Source organism: Lithobates pipiens, unplaced genomic scaffold (assembly GCF_037356315.1).
Source record: "Lithobates pipiens isolate NorthernLeopardFrog02 unplaced genomic scaffold, aLitPip1_a1.2 Scaffold_23, whole genome shotgun sequence".
Lineage (NCBI taxonomy): Eukaryota > Metazoa > Chordata > Amphibia > Anura > Ranidae > Lithobates > Lithobates pipiens.
Genome location: NW_027507785.1, coordinates 4,593,174 through 4,611,839, shown reverse-complemented (window position 1 = coordinate 4,611,839; position 18,666 = coordinate 4,593,174). Strand labels below are relative to the sequence as shown.

The 18,666-nt window shown below is 46.3% G+C and overlaps 1 pseudogene; it reads left to right on the top strand.

Moving 5' to 3' along the window:
* Positions 1-11,760: 11,760 nt before the first annotated feature.
* Positions 11,761-12,722, top strand: LOC143926818 (olfactory receptor 52K1-like; annotated as a pseudogene).
* The last annotated feature ends 5,944 nt before the right edge of the window (positions 12,723-18,666 follow it).

The following is an 18,666-nucleotide window of genomic DNA, read 5'->3' as shown; positions in this document are numbered from 1 at the left end:
CTAGCACCCCACTGAATTTGAAAAGGGTGTGTAGTTTGCCGAGATAAGGTCCTCTGTTTTGGGAGTTAGAGCTATACCTAGATATTTGATACCGTCTTTTTCCCAGATGTGTGGGAATTTTTGTTTTTAGCTCCTGACTATCCTTTTCTGAAATACCTAGATTTAGTACGTAGGATTTTGTTTTTTTTACCTTATAGTATGAGACTTTATTAATGGTTTGTAGTGATTCATGTACAGAGGGAAGAGAGATACCCGGGTTTAAGGATGAGCCGAACACCCCCTGGTTCGGTTCGCACCAGAACCTGCGAACAGGCATAAACTTTGTGTGAACTTTAGAGCCCTATTAAAGTCTATGGGACTCGAACGTTCAAAATCTAAAGTGCTAATTTTAAAGGCTAATATGCAAGTTATTGTCCTAAAAAGTGTTTGGGGACCTGGGTCCTACCCCAGGGGACATGGATCAATGCAAAAAAACGTTTTAAAAACTGCCGTTTTTTCGGGAGCAGTGATTTTAATGATTAAAGTGAAACAATAAAAGTGTAATATTCCTATAAATTTTGTAACTGCGGGGTGTCTATAGAATGCCTGTGAAGGGGCGCATGCTTCCCACGCTTAGAACTGTCCCTGCACAAAGTGTCATTTCTGCAGGAAAAAAAGTAATTTAAAATCACTCGCGGCTATAATGAATTGTTGGCTCCCATAATACAGAGAACACTCATTGAAAGTCATTGATAAAAAAAAAAAAAAAAAAGCGTGGGGTTCCCCCAAATTCAATTACCAGGCCCATCAGGTCTGGTATGGATATAAAGGGGAATCCCGTATCAAATTTAAAAAACGAAAAATTACATGGGGTTCCCCTTAATATCCATACCTGTTATGGATTTTAAGGGGAACTCCATGCCAATTTTTTTTAAAAATGGCGTGGAGTTCCCCCTAAAAATCCATATCAGACCCTTTATCCGAGCACGCAACCTGGCAGGCTGCAGGAAAAGAGGGGGGGATGAGAGAGCGCCCTCCCTCCTGAACCGTACCAGGCCACATGCCCTCAACATTGGGAGGATGCTTTGGGGGTCTGTGACCCCTCAAAGCACCTTGTCCTCATGTTGATGAGGACAAGGGCCTCACCCCCATAACCCTGGCCAGTGGTTGTAGGGGTCTGCAGGCGGGGGGCTTATCAGAATCTGGAAGCCCCCTTTAACAAGGGGGCCCCCCTAGATCCCGCCCCCCTGTTTGAAATAGTAAGGGGGTACAAACGTACCCCTACCATTTCTCAAAGAAAGTGTAAAAGAATGTTAAAAAAGACACACACACCATTGAAAAAGTCCTTTATTAAAAATATTTTTTTTTAAAAGATTCCAGCAGTGGTAATCCACTCTTGCTATCCAGCGACAGATGATCATCTCTCCGGGGTCCAGCGATGGCTGATCTGATCCAGCGACAGGTACTCTCTCCCTCCAGCGCAGCAAATCCATCAATCCTCTGTCTCCACCGGAGGAGACACTGCAGGGATCCTGGCAGCCTGACATTTCTTATATGAGGAGGGCGGGGCCACCCGTAACCTGACCCTGCAGCCCTCTGACTCATGTGGGGAAAGCCTGGCTTCCCCAATGACGTGTGGGTGACCCCGCCCCCTCTGATGTAACGGAAACCTGCGTTACATCAGAGGGGGGGGGCGGGCTCACCCACACGTCCCTGAAAACCCTGAAAACAATTCTGCTATAAGATTTGTGGTTGTTGAAAAAGAATGAGTAGTCCCGTTCATTAGCATTGATACATCTCCAAGCATCATATAGTTCATATGACCGTAATACTTCCTTCAATGACAGTGGAGGATGTTTTGGCTTGGATGTCGAGTCTATCGTCGAGTCTGGGGTAACAGTAATGTCCCCGCATATCACCAACAAACCCTTTTCTTATCTTGCGTATTTTCCGCATTTTGTCTTGTGGAAGAATTTTATTTGCCTGTTCGGTGCGTATACATTGATGATCGTGTAGGTGGTGGCATTAATATCACAAATCAGAATTATAAATCTACCTTGTGGGTCTTAGATGGTCTCATGGGTTTGGAAAGCTACAGTGTCTCTTATTGTTATGATCACTCCCTTCTGTTTAGTTTGCGCGTTGGCGTTAAAAATGAATGGGAACTTGGGGTGGGTGCATTTAGGTGGTGATGATGCATGAAGGTGCGTTTCTTGGACACATATTATGTCACTGTCTGAAACTGCTTGCAAGTCTTTGCTAAATGTGTGTACACAGGATAACATATCAGAGTGTAAAGAGCTCCTCAGAGATACCAGCATCTCTTTAAGCACAGTGTCTAGGACCGGCTGGTTATTGGTAGGGAAATGATCTATAGAGTCTGGCAGCTCCCTAGTGTCATCCCTTCAATCATGGACAGAGCACACCTCATGATCTTCATCCGCAGTATCCATCCTTAATAGTGACTAATCTGGGCTTCCAGAGGATGGTGTAGCTGGATAGGGTTGCGATCCTTTAGGTGGGTTGCTTCTTTATTGTGATTTCCCTTTCTGAGAGAAGCGCTGAGAGGATCCTGAGACTGGTGTAGATGTTGGGCCGGCACAATTTTGCCTGAGCTCCTGCTGGAAGAATTCTGTCAGTTTCTGGGGACGGATCCCCTCTGCCTTTCGTCTAGGCATGATGATGCCATGGTCCCCTGGCTTAGGCATGGGTGATCCGGTATGTGCTGCTGTTTGCCGCTATAGCCCAAGCTCTGCTATTCCGCGGCCATCTTGGTCTCCGGCTAGCTCCGCCCCCCACCCTTTCTTTTTATTGCTCTGTCACTGTGGACCTGATCAGACCCCAGATCTCCTTAGAAGGTACAACACAACCAGGAGAAATGTCATCTGCCCCCTCCCCACCACCACAAAAAGTAAAGCAAAAGCAGGCATAACTTTTTTATTAACTTACATAGGATGTTCAAATTTCACATGTTTATCGAAAAACACTTCCTCTATAATAACTCTTGCTCTATAGTGACTCTTCCTCTATAGTGACTCTTCCTCTATAGTAACTCTTCTTATTCTTCTACTTTTTCATTGAAGGTAAATAATGGGTTCCAGGCAGAAGCAACGTGCTGAGTAAATTTACACCGACCAACCATAACATTCTGACCATTGACAGGTAAAGTGAATAACATGGATTATCCAGTTACAATGGCACATAGTGGGTGGGATAGATTAGGCAGCAAGTGACCATGTTGTCCCTAAAGTTTATGTTTTTAAAGCTGAAAATTTTGGGCAAGTGTAAAGAATTGAGAAATTTTGAGAAGGACCAAATTGTAATGTCTAGATGACAGGGTTAGAGCAACTCCAAAACTGCAGCTCTTGTGGTGGGATGATCCTGGTCTGCAGTGGTCAGGAATGACCAAAAGCGGTCTAAGGAAGGGAAACTGGATAACCAGAAACAGGGTCATAGGCAACCAAGGCTCATTAATAGAAGTGAGGAGGGGAGGCTCATTGATGGAGGTGGGGGAAGGTTCATTGATGGAGGTGGGGACGGAGCTCATTGATGGAAGTGAGGGAGGGAGGCTCTTTGATGGTGGTGGGGAGGGAAGGCTCATTGATGGAGGTGGGGAGGGGGCTTATTGGTGGAAGTGAGGGGGGAGGCTCATTGATGGAGGTGGGGAGGGAAGGCTCATTGATGGAGGTGGGGGGAGGTTCCTTGATGGAGGTGGGGAAGGCTCATTGATGGAGGTGTGGAGGGAAGGCTCAGTGATGGAGATATGTAGGGAAGGCTCATTGGTGGAGGTAGGGAGGGAAGGATCATTGATAGAGGTGGGGGAAACACATTGCACAAACCTTTCTGCAAGGCCTCCCCGAAGATGTTTCATCCTCTGCTCCCTCTGCTATGGCTGAATAAGTTCCACAACCTTACCCTTGTGATGTGGATCAAGAAGGGTTGCCAGCCAGTACTGATCCCTCTCCTTGATACCACAAATCCGAGAGACCTTTCGCAGGCTTTGCAGGATCAGGGAGGCCATGCAACGTAGGTTTGCTGAGGCATTCGTTCCGGAGTCCTCTGGGTCACTAAGGACGACATGCCACCTCCTCTCAGCCACGTACAAGTTCATGGGTTTCTGGGGACTGAAAACGATCCCTTGAAGACTGCTGCTGATGCTGAGTGCCAGGCTCCACCTCCATGCTGAAACAATCCTCCTCCTCCTTTTCCTCCTCGTCTTCCTGTGTGATAGGTGGGCCTGCAGGAATATTGTCTGGATAAAGCGGGTCTTGAGAGGTAAGGAAGTCCTCTTCCTCCCTCTGTTCTGCCTCAAGTGCCCTGTCCATTATTCCATATAGCGTGTGCTCCAATAGGAAGACAAGAGGGATCACTGATGCATGCACTGTCACTGCTCACCATCCTTGTGGCCTCCTCAAATGGTGACAGGACAGTGCATGCATCCTTAATCATTAGCCACTGGCGTGGTGAAAAAACCAAGCTCCCCTGACCCTGTCCTGATGCCATACTCACACAGGTACTCATCGATGGCCCTCTGCTGCATGTGCAGCAGCTGCAGCATTGCCAACATTGAGTTCCACCCGGTGGGCATGTCACAGATGAGGTGGTTCTTGGGCAGGTTGCATTCCTTTTGAAGGTCAACCAGCCAAGCACTGGCAGTATATGACCGGCAGAAATGCCCACAGACTTTCCTGGCCTGCCTCAGGAGATCCTGTAAACTCAGGTACCTGCACAAGAACCACTGCACCACCAAATTAAGGATGTGAGCCAAACAGGGAACATGGGTCAAGTATCCCTGTCGGAGGGCAGAGAGGAGGTTGATGCCATTGTTGCAAACCACCACTCCTGCCTGAAATTGGCGTGGTGTCAACCACTTCTGAACTTGCCCCTGCAGAGCTGCCAGAATCTCTGCCCCAGTGCGGCTCCTGTCCCTTAAGCAGACTAACTCAAGCACCGCATGGGATCTTTTATCCTAAGTGTTTACGTAGCCCCTAGAATGCCTACGGAGCACTGTTGGTTGGGATGACAAATCTGCACAGGAAGAGGCCATAGAGGAAGAAAAAGAGGAGGGGATGGAGGAGAGAGGTGTGGCAGAATCACCACTACCAGCATTTTGGAGGCGTGGTGCGTTACTGCACCCTGTCCTGCATCCTTCCCAGCTGCCAGCAGGGTTACCCAGTGCGCTGTGAAAGAAAGGTAGCGTCCCTGTCCATGCCTGCTGGACCATGAGTCAGCAGTAATATGCATCTTACCGCTGACCGCCCTGTCCATAGAGGCCAAAAAATTGCCTTACACATGCCGGTAGAGAGCCGGAATGGCCTTCCGAGAAAAAAAATGGTGTTTGGGAACCTGCCACTCAGGTACCGCACATTCCACAAATTCTCGAAAGGGGGCAGTGGCTACCAGCTGAAAAGGCAGCAGTTGGAGTGCTAGCAATTTAGCCAAGCTAGCATTCAGCTGCTGAGCAGGTGGATGGCTCGGACCGAATTTCTTTTGATGGTTTAGTAATTTGCCTGCTACAATCGGAGTTAGGTGTACCGCTAGCAGATTGCTCGCACGTGTTTGGGACACCTAATTCTATACCTTCATTCCTCTCAGTGCAAATCTCTGAGAGGACTGAAGGTATAGTGGGGATTGAGATCCCAGCTGATGAGGAGCAAGGAGAGGTCCACCTTGTTCTTTGGTGTGGGTCTTTTAAGTATTGTTGCCAATGGACTGCATGGAAGCTCGACATATGTCTGGACAAGCATGTTGTGCCCAAGCGACTGCTGTTTTGGCCACACTTGATATGCTTCAGACATATGTTGCAAACAGCAATGGTGCGATCTGCTGCACATGTCTCAAAAAAGGTCCACACCAAAAAACTTTTGAAAAAAGCATGGAGTCAGCAGTGCCCTGCACACGCGGAGCTCTGCGGTGTGCTGCAGTCAGTTGGCTGTCCTTAAGCTGGCCCCTGGAGGGCATCCTGCCTCATTGGAGATGTACCTCCTCCTCCTCCTTTCTTATATCAGGCAGTGACCTCATAATCCCCTCCCTCTTCTCCACTGGAGAAAACCTGGCAGTATGCTGCAGCTGGGGGAACATGACTGACAGTTTTTTGCAGTTCTTGGGCACCTCCTTTCTCTGGGCTCACGTTACTGCCTTCATCCTCAACCTGGGTACCATCATCTGAGCCTTCAAAACACTGCGCATCCTCCTGCAACATGTACCTGACACTGGGGTCGAACAGTTCGGGGGACTCCTCAGGACATGATGGCGCGGCTAGGGAAGGAGTGACTAATGCCACTGAGCCAATGGAATAAGCTGCTTTGGCAGCTGCATTGACAGCCAAACTTCTCTGGGTGACAGGGGATGAGGAGGATGAGGATGGCTTTGTCATCCACTCTACCAACTCTTCTACATGTTGTGTCTCAACACAGCCAGCTGATGAAAGAAGGACAAGTGTGCCCCACAGTCACATGCTGAGGATACACCGTATCCATGACCAGCAATGTTGGCTGTAGACTCAACCTGCTTGCCCTCTTTTAGTGGCCTATGAGCGTCTGCCTTTCCTTGGTGGCCTTCCAGACCTGCTGTAAAATTGGATTTTATATATGTGACAGAACCTATCCCCCACACTCCGCTTGAGTGTTTACGTCAGTATACCGCTTCCAAAGTCCTGGAACACGAGTGCAATGGATCTGGCTATAGGGACCCCCAAGAACTAGACAACACCAGTCTTGGAGTACATCAGGAATAGCCTTTTATTTGAGATTTCCCACAAATATATACAGCAAGATGACTAAAACCTAACCTAATTAGCGTGAGCTAATTATTTAATCATTGACCCAGACTAGTTGTCTGAGAGATGAGACTTTTCAGGGTGTGTCTCCTAGCTCACTAACTTACTATTCAATACACATTACCATATTACCATGAACATCAACACAGGGTTAATTAGCACAACAACATTGTGTGGAATATTCTTAAAAGCCACACTAGACTCATTTACACAACAGACAGGTGAGTGGTTTTGATTACATTAGCATCTAACAGTTTGTGTCCCAACAGTGTGATTCAGTCTATTTCTAATATGGCATATACTGATCCAGAGTCTGTGTGTCTTGGGGGGGGCGGCATGGACCTGAATCCAAGTAACACCTCAGGGGTCCGCAGGCATACAGCTCACAAAGAGCATTGTTCCCCCAAATGCCAGGGCCCATAATCACAAGGCCAGAGGCTGGCATTCAGTCCCCTCCAACAGCCTCTGTCCTGACTAGGTCTGTCACATTTCTTCCCTTTAGGCAGGAGACTAATATAGGAGGAGACCCCAGACGGGTTGACTCCGAAGTTAGTCAGTGGTTCCAGCCCCCCAATGCTGGTATTCACACAGTACCCCAAACAAATTGTTCCAAACAGAGTATTCCTCACCCAGCCAACCTCTGACTCTCTCAGAGAACATATCAGCCGCTGGGGAGAGGCCTTGACTGTCCCTTCTCCCTGTAGTCTTTTCAGCCACTGGAGAGAAGACAGGGTGACTGTACTAACTCCAATAGGCTGTTGGGGATCTGGGTCAACTTCCCAGCATCCCTGGGGTATGCAAGTGGAGACTGAAGTCCCATCCACTAATATCAGCTCAAGCTGCAGTTGTGAAGTGCAGATTGCATTCTCTCCTTGGGTCCTGATCTGCTGCTTGGGAGTGACCACCTCCTCCTCACCCTGGGGTCCCAGAACTGCCACAGGTGTGGGGCAGAGGTCTTTAGCTGGGTTGGTGTCCTCATTCTGGGGCACCGTCTGCTTCTGGACAGTGTGACCGATTGCCCCAGCTTCCTGAAGTTGTAGAGACATTATAGGTGCTAGGCAGAGGCCAGTGGCCCTATTGCCAGTGATTCAGCTGGGAGTAGCAGCTTCACTACATAAGCTTGTCATCGGAGAGAGGGGCCAACTGCCCTGACTTCCTGGAACTCCACAGTAGTTGCCGGTGCTGGGCAGAGGTTGGTAGCACTCTACCCCGGTGGCAGCACTTCTGCTGGGGCCTCCACATCCTCCGCTCCGGTTAACCATTGTGGCAGGAGGCTGTCTTTCTCCACTCCCAAACTGTCTAGCTGCCATTGGGGAGGTGAGCTGGCTGCTTCCTTTTCCATTCCCTCATCTGGCTTCTGGGAAAACATGTCTCTGGTACAGTCTCCCAGGTGCACAAATCTTTGCTGGGGAGGAAAGACCGCTTCCTCCACCCTGGCCAACTGTTGGGGAGGGACAACAAACGACTCCTCTCCCTTCTCCCCCTGTATCTGCTGCTGTGAAGTGATTGCCACCTTCTCAACCTGAACCTCCGAAACTGCCACAGGTGTGGGACAGAGGTCTTGGACCCTCTGTCCAGTGACCAGCGCTTCAGCTGGGGAAGTTCCTTGTAACTCCAGAGATACTGCTGTTGGTGCTGGCAAAGCACAGTGAAGTTTGGCCCTAATACCAGCTCTTCTGCTGGAGGCTCATCAGGTTGTTTTTTCCTCAGCAGAAAAGTCTATCAGATCCCCTGTCTCTGCAAATGGTGTCTGGGGATATAGGTTCACCATCTCCTGTCCATGGAACCCAGAAGATGCTATCAGTGCTGATCAGAGGTTAGCAGAGTTCTGCCCTGTTGTCAGCACTTCAGCTTTGGGGATGGCAATCTCCAGATTTTTCACTGCTGATTCTCTGGCATGCTGCTGGACAGGCATATTCCTCCATCCAAGATCATCCCATGCAGAAACAGGTTCATCAAGGTCAGTCAGCACTTGCTGCATCCGCCATAAGACCTCCGCATCCATAGCTGCGGGGGCAGGTTGGCAAAGCACACTGTTACTCTGCCACATTGCCGACTCTTCAGCCAAGATTTCAGAGTTGTCCACTGGTATTTCCTTATAGTCCCAGGCAAAGGGAGCCCAGCCCTGGCACTGAGCAGAGTCTAGCAGCCATCTGTAGACGATCTCCAGCTCCCATTCCTGAATGGCCAGAAACTCTATATCTTCCAGTGCCCAGTGCACTTCCGAGACGTTCAGTAGCCCTTTTCTGAAATCCATGATTTCGTCCAACTGCCCCTCCAAATCACTCTCAAAGTTAGAGTCCCCTGTCAGCTTCACATACAACAGTCCAAGGCCGCCGTAGCTTAAGCCTTCCGTTGGGCTGTTATCTGCTATCCAGGGACATGCTTGGGATACATGCCACCGGAGGGCTCTGTAATTCTCATCCAGCTTCATCTCTGCCCAGACCAGCCTGCTTAATTCAGCTGTCTGCTCCTTGTGCAGTATTTCTCCCAAAAACAGCATGTAGCTGCATCTCTCGCAACCTCCTTCTGAATTCCTTTTCCATGGCGGCTGGTATTTGTACCTCTCCTGCTATCCAGACCTTGGATCTAGGTGAAGATTTGGATGTTCCAGACTGCAGGAAGCATCCCACTGCTTGCCAACAATGTGACAGAACCTATCCCCCACACAGAACTAGACAACACCAGTCTTGGAGTACATCAGGAATAGACTTTTATTTGAGATCTCCCCCAAATATTTACAGCAAGATGACTAAAACCTAACCTAATTAGCATGAGCTAATTATCTAATTATTGACCCAGACTAGTTGACTGAGAGATAGACTTTTCAGGGTACGTCTCCTAGCTCACTGACTGACTATTCAATACACATTACCATATTAACATCAACACAGGGTTAATTAGCACAACAACATTGTGTGGAATATTCTTACAAGCCACACTAGACTCTTTTACACAACAGACAGGTGAGTGAATTTGATGACATTAGCATCTAACAGTTTGTGTCCCAACAGTGTGATTCAGTCTATTGCTAATACTGTATAGCATATACATATCCAGAGTCTGTGTGTCTTGGGAGGCGGCATGGACCTGAATCCCAGTAACACCTCAGGGGTCCCCAGGCATACAGCTCACAAAGAGCACCGTTCCCCCAAATGCCAGGGCCCATAATCGCAACACAAGAGGCTGGCATTCAGTCCCCTCCAACAGCCTCTGTCCCGGCTAGTTCTGTCACAATATATACAAAGCCGGGATGTATATATATATATATATATATATATATATATATATATATATATATATATATATATATATATATACAAAATACACTGCAGCTAACTCTAACCTACTGCAGGCAGGCAGTTGATTCAAACAGTACAGCAGGAACGGTCTGCAGTGAGATCTAGCTAACCGAATAAACTGCCTGCTCAATGTAAATTAAATGACACTCTCTCTCTCTATCTCTCTCTCCACCAGCAACACACTACACAAGGTTGACGTGCAGGCGGCCTTATATAGTGTGGGGCATGAACTTAACCCCCTGAGCCATAATTGGCCAATTATGGCTCTCTTTACTTACGGCGCTGTGATTGGCCAAAGCATACGGGTCATAGTGCATGCTTGGCCAATCATCAGCCATCAATGCACTGCGATGATGCAGTGCATTATGGGGCGTGACGCGCAGCTCGAATTTGGCGCGAACACCCCATAATGTTTGATCTTCGTCAAATGATCGAACAGCAGATGTTCGAGTTGAACTCATGTTCCACTTGAACTCGAAGCTCATCCCTACTAAGGATGACTACTCAATATAGGCAGAAAGGATCTTTTCATTCGTAAGGAATTAGTGTGGCCTTTCATGACCAATGAAGTATTGGAGGCCACCAATACACCAAACCTCCCAACTGGGAGGAAAGCAAACCATTGACCAAGTATTGGATGCCACCAAATCACTAAACTTCCCAACTAGGACTAGCACAAACCATTGACTGAGTATTGGAGGCCACTAATTGACCAAACCTCCACACTGGAAGGAGCGCAAACCATTGACTCAGTATTGGAGGCTGCTAATTGACCAAAGCTCCACACTGGAAGGAGAGCAAACCATTGACTGAGTACTGGAGGCCACCAATTGACCAAACCTCTCAACTGGGAGGAGAGCAAACTATTGATCGAGTATTTTGGACCATTAATTGACCAATCCTCCCTGCTGGGTGAAAAGCAAATTATTGACCAAGTATTGGTGGCCACCAATTGCCCAAACCCCTCCACTGGGAGGAGAGCAAACCATTGACCAAGTATTGGATGCCACCAAATCACTAAACTTTCCAACTAGGACTAGCGCAAACCATTGACTGAGTATTGGAGGCCACTAATTGACCAAACCTCCACACTGGAAGGAGAGCAAACCATTGACTGAGTATTGGAGGCCACTAATTGACCAAACCTCCACACTGGAAGGAGAGCAAACCATTGACTCAGTATTGGAGGCTACTAATTGACCAAAGCTCCACACTGGAAGTAGAGCAAACCATTGACTGAGTACTGGAGGCCACCAATTGACCAAACCTCTCAACTGGGAGGAGAGCAAACTATTGATCGAGTATTTTGGACCATTAATTGACCAATCCTCCCCGCTGGGTGAAAAGCAAATTATTGACCAAGTATTGGTGGCCACCAATTGCCCAAACCCCTCCACTGGGAGGAGAGCAAACCATTGACCAAGTATTGGAGGCCACCAATTTGAGTCAAAATGGATACTCCATTTATAAATTAATTACAACATATGGAAATTGAGTGAAAACTGGAGCACATCCTTTTCTCTTGTTACAATTTTTTATCACTCCAAATTTTTTAGCTGGTTTGGTCAATAGTTGGTCCTTTGGTTGAAGATGTTTATCGATATCTTCTACAGAACACAATTATATATTAGGTTTGATGTACTTCCTTGAACTGTATGTTTTCTTTCCCTCAGAATTTAGTCTTCCATTAATGTTTCCACGATGGAGGATTTACGCCATAACCAGACCAGAGTTTATTATACAGAATTTGTTCTCTTCGCTTTCCCGGAATAACAAGAAACAGAAAATTTTTGTTAATTCCATTTTTTTTTATTTATATAACAATTCTGACTGGAAACATTCTCATCATTCGTCAGATTTCCATTAAACCGAAGCTCCACTCACCCATGTATTTCCTCATATCCCTCCTCTTCACTGTTAATATTTCCTGCACAACGTCCGTCCTGCCAAAGTTTCATCTTGGTTTATCATTGGATATGAACCAGATCCCTCTGGTTGGATGCCTAATTCAGATGTTTTTCATTTACTTCTTGGGTGTTTTTGAGTCAGGTGTCATCCTGATGATGGCCCTGGACAGGTTTGTAGCGATCTGTAAGCCCCTAAGATACAACAACATCATGACCAAACATTTCCTCATTCAATTGGTTCTCCTTGGGATAGCACAGGGCATGTTCCTTATTAATCCAGTAGTAGTACTGACTTCCAGAGTCCGTTTCTGTAGATCCAATATCATTCTGAATTTTGTTTGTGAGAACATGGGGCTTCTGAGTCTTGCTTGTGATGACATCTCCAAAATTCATGTGGTGGGACTCATGACTAAGATCTTTTGTACGCTACTTCATTTTGGTCTTCTTTTGGTGTCCTATTCTTATATTTTGTACAGGACCATGAAGATAATTGTTGGGAAAGCTCGTCACAAGGCCTTACACACCTGTGTCACCCATCTGACTGTGGCCATGCTTATCTATCTCTGTTCACTTCTAACATCCATCATGTACAGAATACGTACACATATTTCCTATGATGTCAAGAACCTCTTCAATGCCATCTATCTCATGCTGCCAGCCCTTGCCAATCCCTTTATATATGGCGCAGGGGTGAAAGAGATCAGACAATGCCTCCACAAAACATGGAAGACCAAGAAAACGAGTCACTTTTCATAAATGCTTATTCAGGTCTACATTCTAAGGGTGGACAAGAGGCCTCAAATGTTAGATAAAGCTTCAGGTGAGGAAATTGTCAGACTGGTTCCCAGATGTTAGGGAGAGAAGAAAACACTTGGATCTGTTTGGCTAAATCATTATTTTTTTATTTAAGATGAATTTATGGACCAGAGAAAATTACAATGAACAATTCCATACTAATAAATATTTACTAAATATGTTAAATTTAAAATATACTGTATGTGATTCAAACTGTGTCATTATCTGTTATATACCTTGGTTGCAGGCCAAAGTAACGAGAGGGTTTCCCCTTGCGGTTCTGGACCAAGTACCGCTGAGTGTGGGAACAGACTCACAGTGCACAAAGAAGCATAGATGCTGATAATCAGGTAGTGGGTACTGGTAGTCTCCAGACTGTAGTCAGTAGCAGTGAAGGCACACCATAGGAGGATCAAAAATGACCCAGGGACTGGATCTTGGAAGCTTGTTACAGGCCACATAATCAGAGGTAAGATGTAAAGGTTTAAAAAAAAAAAAAAAAATATGTTATACTTACCTGCTCTGTGCAAGGGTTTTGCACAGAGCACCCCCTGATCCACCTTTTCTGGAGTCCCCCGGAGGCACTCCTAGCCCCTCCTCTTTTCTTGTGTGCCCCCATGGAGAAGCGCTTTCCATGGGGCCACTCATGTGGGTGCTCTCCAGAGTCCTGCTGCTGTTTTAATTGTACAGACAGCAGAACGTGGCCCTGGCTTCTGTGTCACTGGATTTGATTGACAGCAGCTGGAACACAGGGTTTTTTTTACCTTAATGTGTACAAAAGGGTTTACAACTCCTTTAACAACATGGTCAGATGGCAAGCCAGGGTCAGGGCAGGTGGACAGCAAGGATGTAGTCAGAAGCCAAGCCAGAGACATACACAGGGAGCAGGAGTAAGCATATTCAAGATGCAGGCCAAGGTCAATACTAGGAAGACAGCAGAGCGTGGTCAAGGGCAAGCTGTGGTCAAAGTCCAGAATCCACAAAGCAAGGTCAGGAGCAGACAGGGTCAGCAATGGGAAATCAGACAACAAAAGCAGAAATGCAGGAAAGCAAGTCATGAGTAGCTGAACATCCAGTGATTAGCACACATCAGGACCTTCTTTAAATAGGCAGCTTGGCACCATTCCTGGGATTGTATGTGCAGGAGCATGCACACTGATGTGCACTGGTTAAAGTCCATCTGTGTGCTGGCATGTGCCCACGAGTATGAGCATTAGCTTCGTGAGTATGAGCATGAGTATTAGCTATATGAGTATTGGTCTCCTTACATCATTTTTCCAACAACCAAAGTACAGATTATTGCTATCAACACCCCCTATCAACAATAATAAAAATGGCAATGAAGTTGGAAACCAGAGGAACACCACCACCCTGGGCCACATACAGTATAATTCAGCCCCTGCATGGGCACAATGAAAGCAGGTCCTCCAAAAAAGTATACTGTAGAACATTGAGCTCTGACAATATGGACACTGGTGCTCTGTACATTTCTTCATGCCTTATATAGATTTGAAGTGTCCCCATTCAAATTTGTAAGTCCAATCTGTAATGTGGCTGGTTTTAGTAATGAGTCAGTATGTTGGACACCAGTTCTCCCTCTACATTCTGGTTGGTTCTCTGTCGATTCAGTTCAACATTTGGGGTCCTAGGAAATATATATATTTTTTTAACCCTTAGCATGGCCTTTGAACTATAGCCAGCAGGCTTATGCAAGTCAAACATGGCTAGAATCAAATCATTCCCTTGTGCTAAACAGTGCAGAAGCCATATATGATCATCTGAATCCCTGACCAATGGCTGCACCTGATTGGACACAGTCACTGCTAGGCTGATAATTTTCCACTCGCCTCAGGTTTCAAGCTGATGGCTCAAATTTTTAGCTATTCAGTAGGAATCAGTTGAAATGCAAGCCACCTGTTGCCAACTGTAGAAGGGCCAATCATATATTTTTGTTTCCTTCTTCTGAATCACCCCTAATGCCATGTACACACGACTGGACCTTTCTATGGACTGAATTCCGTCGGACTTTTCGACTGACTTTCGATGGACTTCCATCGAATTGGACTTGTCTACACACAATCACACCAAAGTCCAACGGATTTGACCGTGATGATGTACGACCAGACTAGAATAAGGAAGTTTATAGCCAGTAGCCAATAGCTGCCCTAGCGTCGGTCTTCGTCCATCGGACTAGCGTACAGAAAAACTGATTTTTCGACCGGACTCGAGTCTGTTGGAAAGATTTGAAACATGTTCTAAGTCTAAAGTCCATCTGATTTTTCGACAGCAAAGGTCAGATGAAGCCCACACACAGTCAATTATCCGATGGATTCATTCCGTCGGACCTTTGCTTTAGAAAAGTCCGGCCGTGTATACATGGCACACGAATTGGATTGTGTATAAGGAGTTTTTCTCTTTATTAAATTTTTTTCTATTGGTTGAACTCGATGGACTTGTGTCTCTTTTCAACACAACTATCTAACTATGTTTATATGGGGCTTTAAGATAAGCCTGTCCCATAACTATAAAAGGGAGGTGGGCAAAGAAGCCACAAAGTCAAAGTATTAGAAAGCTTCAGTAGATAGAGATCGGGGTCAGTTAGCACACTGTGTTGCACATTTATGTAGGTAGGTACAGTCTGATTTCTCCACTGCAGGTGGCACTCAACCACAATGGCATAGCAGAGGGAGAGGAAGTCAAGAGGAACATGGTTCCTCTATGGTTTCTAGGGTCCCTCTGGAAGCTATTTGATTAGATGCTGCAGCTCCGCATGACTATATCTAGCAGCAATCTTTGTTCAGGCAGAGCCTATTTAAGTCCCTGGCTCCCTGGCTTGGTATGCATTTCATGTGTGGGTAGTATAGGGACAGGTCTCCCGTTTGACAAGGACAGTGATTAGTGGCAGGAAGAGGTTCTAGATGAGTAGGGAAAGGGTAGGGATGCAACATCCTTCTGGAGACCTCCCCAATTGGGAAAGGCCTGGCCAGGCTGCATTCCACCCTTCAAGACAGATGGTGTCGGCACATCGGAGACCTGATCTGCTACACATTTCTGTTACATGCCTTCACTGTTCCCGGTTGGGTGCCTTCCTGCTGGGTTTTTTGTGAATTACTGATTTCTGCATTAGTACAAGTTCTGTTCTCTGCAATCGGATCCTATGTGTTTACTGCCACCGAACCATGCTGCACCTCCCCATGCATATGAATTGCAGTGGCGGGACCTTTCCATCTAGCCAGGTGGTCACAATTCTTCATTTAACTGAAAGGTCCATAAAATGGCTGCTATCTGCAACGGAAAAACTATTTATTGTTAGCTCTTGAGCAATCACCCCATTTTGTTACTTTTTGTTCTGGGGGGAGGGGGTATTTTATATATAGGATTCCAAGTATGGGTCCTAGAAAACATGAATATATCACCACTGTTTGGGTTGTGGTCCCTTTAAGGGGGGTGACAAGAGACAGTCCTGATTAGGGATGAGCCGAACACCCCCTGGTTCGGTTCGTGGCAGAAAATGCGAATGGACCGAAAGTTCGTTTGAACATTCAAACACCATTAAATGGGAAAAATCAAAAGTGTGAATTTTAAAGGCTAATATGCAAGTTATTGTCCTAAAAAGGGTTTGGGGACCTGGGTCCTGTCCCAGGGGACATGTATCAATGCAAAAAAGTTTCAAAACGTATGTTTTTTCGGGAACAGTGATTTTAATAATGCTTAAAGTGTAAAAAATAGTGAAATATTCCTTTAAATATCATACCTGTGGGGTGTCTATAGTATCTCTGTAAAGTGGTGCATGTTTCTTGTGTTTAGAACAGTCAGATAGATGAAATGAAATTTCTAAAGGTAAAAAAATCATTCAAAACTGCTTGCGGCTGTAATGTTATGTCAGGTCCCGGCAATATGGATCAAAATTATTGAGAAAAACGGCAATGGTAGCCCCCCAGCCCATTACCAGACCCTTTGGGTCTTGTATGGATATTAAGGGGAACCCCACATCCAAATAAGAAAAAAGAAAAGTCTTGGGGCCCCCAGGACCTATATACTGTGAACAGCAGTATACAGGCGATCCAAACAAGACAGGGACTGTAGGTTTGTTGTTAAGTTGAATCTGTTTGTTATTTGGAACATGTACATTTTGTAAGTGTAGCTCCAGCCAAAAAATCTATCTTTAAGCTTTTTGGATAACATAGAGAAGGGTTATCATCACCCCTGTAACATTTGTTTTTCTGTCTGTGCCCCTGTTCAGAAGATTTCACCTCACTTTCTGTCCCAATGACAATTGGATTTTGAAAATTTGGGGTTATTAGGGAAACGTGTATTGGTGATAAAGCATCAGTGGAGACACCTTTTTCCCATATTAGCTCTTACGGGAGAGAATTTCCCTTCCTAGGGGTAAATTTCCTCTCACTTCCTGTTGTCTCCCTCTGTTTGCAAGTAGGAATTGTTTGTAAGTCAGACGTTTAAAAATAAGGGACCGCCTGTATATACTATACAGCCTGCCCTATACACTCTGCGGAAAATTGGGCGTTAGGTGTTGTTGGTAGCAGAATGCTGTAAGCCCTCACAGTTACTCTTGGTGGGCGCTGGAATGGGCCCTGCTGTGAAATATTATATCAAGAGTTGTAATTACATGCCCCTGTTGAACAGGGGCAGAAAAATTGGGCCTTTGGTGGTGGTGTGGTGGTGGTGGTGCCACAACACTGTAAGCCCTCACAGTTACTCTTGGTGGGCGCAAGAACGGGCCCTGCTATGAAATATTAGGTTAACATTTTTAATTACACACCCCTGTTAAATAGGGGCAGATAAAATGGGGTCTTAGGCATCAGTGGTGGTGGAAATATTACAGCTAAAAAATATACTTACTGTATACGCCCCTGTTAAGCGGGCAGAAAAATTGGGCCTTAGGCACTGGTGGTGGTGCCACCAGTGCCAAAAATGTTCTTAGAAGCTACCAATATGAACATTGAGGAGGAATAGGATAGTCGCTCAGAATAACAGGATAGTCACTCAGCATAGGCGGTCTTCAAGGGATCTCACATTCATAGAAAAATGAATCGGTTACATTAGCATCAGGTGCTTGGTGGCATGTGATCCAAGACTGATTCATTTTTATCAAGGAAAGCAGATCAACAGAGTCTGTGGACAGGCGCACTCTATGATCGGTTACAAAGCCTCCAGCAGCACTGAATGTGCTGGATGCAGGATAGTAGCTCAATTGCATATTGTGCAAGCTCTGGCCAGCAATCCATGCTGAAGACCTAGTAACCCAGTGAATTTTCAGTTGGAAAGGTCTCCAAGTCTGATTTTGCCACTAGGTATTCCTGTAACATGTAAATCAGATGCTGGCGATGGTTTCTGGGACCTTGGGGCTGCGGACTAAAGAATTGTCTGAACGTATCGGTCAGACGGGCATCTTCTCCCCCGCTCCTTCGGTGACTGACCGAAGCCTCAGCGACACGTTGTCCAGGAAGACCAGGAAATTGTAACCTCCCAGGCTCTGGAAATGCATTGCATAAACCTTTCTGCAATCACTCCTGAAGATGTTTCATCCTCTGCTCCCTCTGCAAAGGCTGGATAAGTTCTGCAACCTTACCCTTGAACCGTGGATCAAGAAGGGTTGCCAGCCAGTAATGATCCCTCTCCTTGATACCACAAATCTGAGGGTTCTTTCACAGACTTTGCAGGATCAGGGAGGCCAGGCAGTGAAGGTTTGATGAGCCATTCGATCCAGAGTCCTCTAGGTCACTAAGGATGACACAGCCACCTCCTCCCAGCCACATAGAAGTCCATGGGTTTCTGGGGACTGAAAATGATCCCTTGACGACTGCTGCTGATGCTGAGTGCTAAGCTCCACCTCCATGCTGACACAATCCTCATCCTCCTTCTCCTCTTCCTATGTGATCAGCGG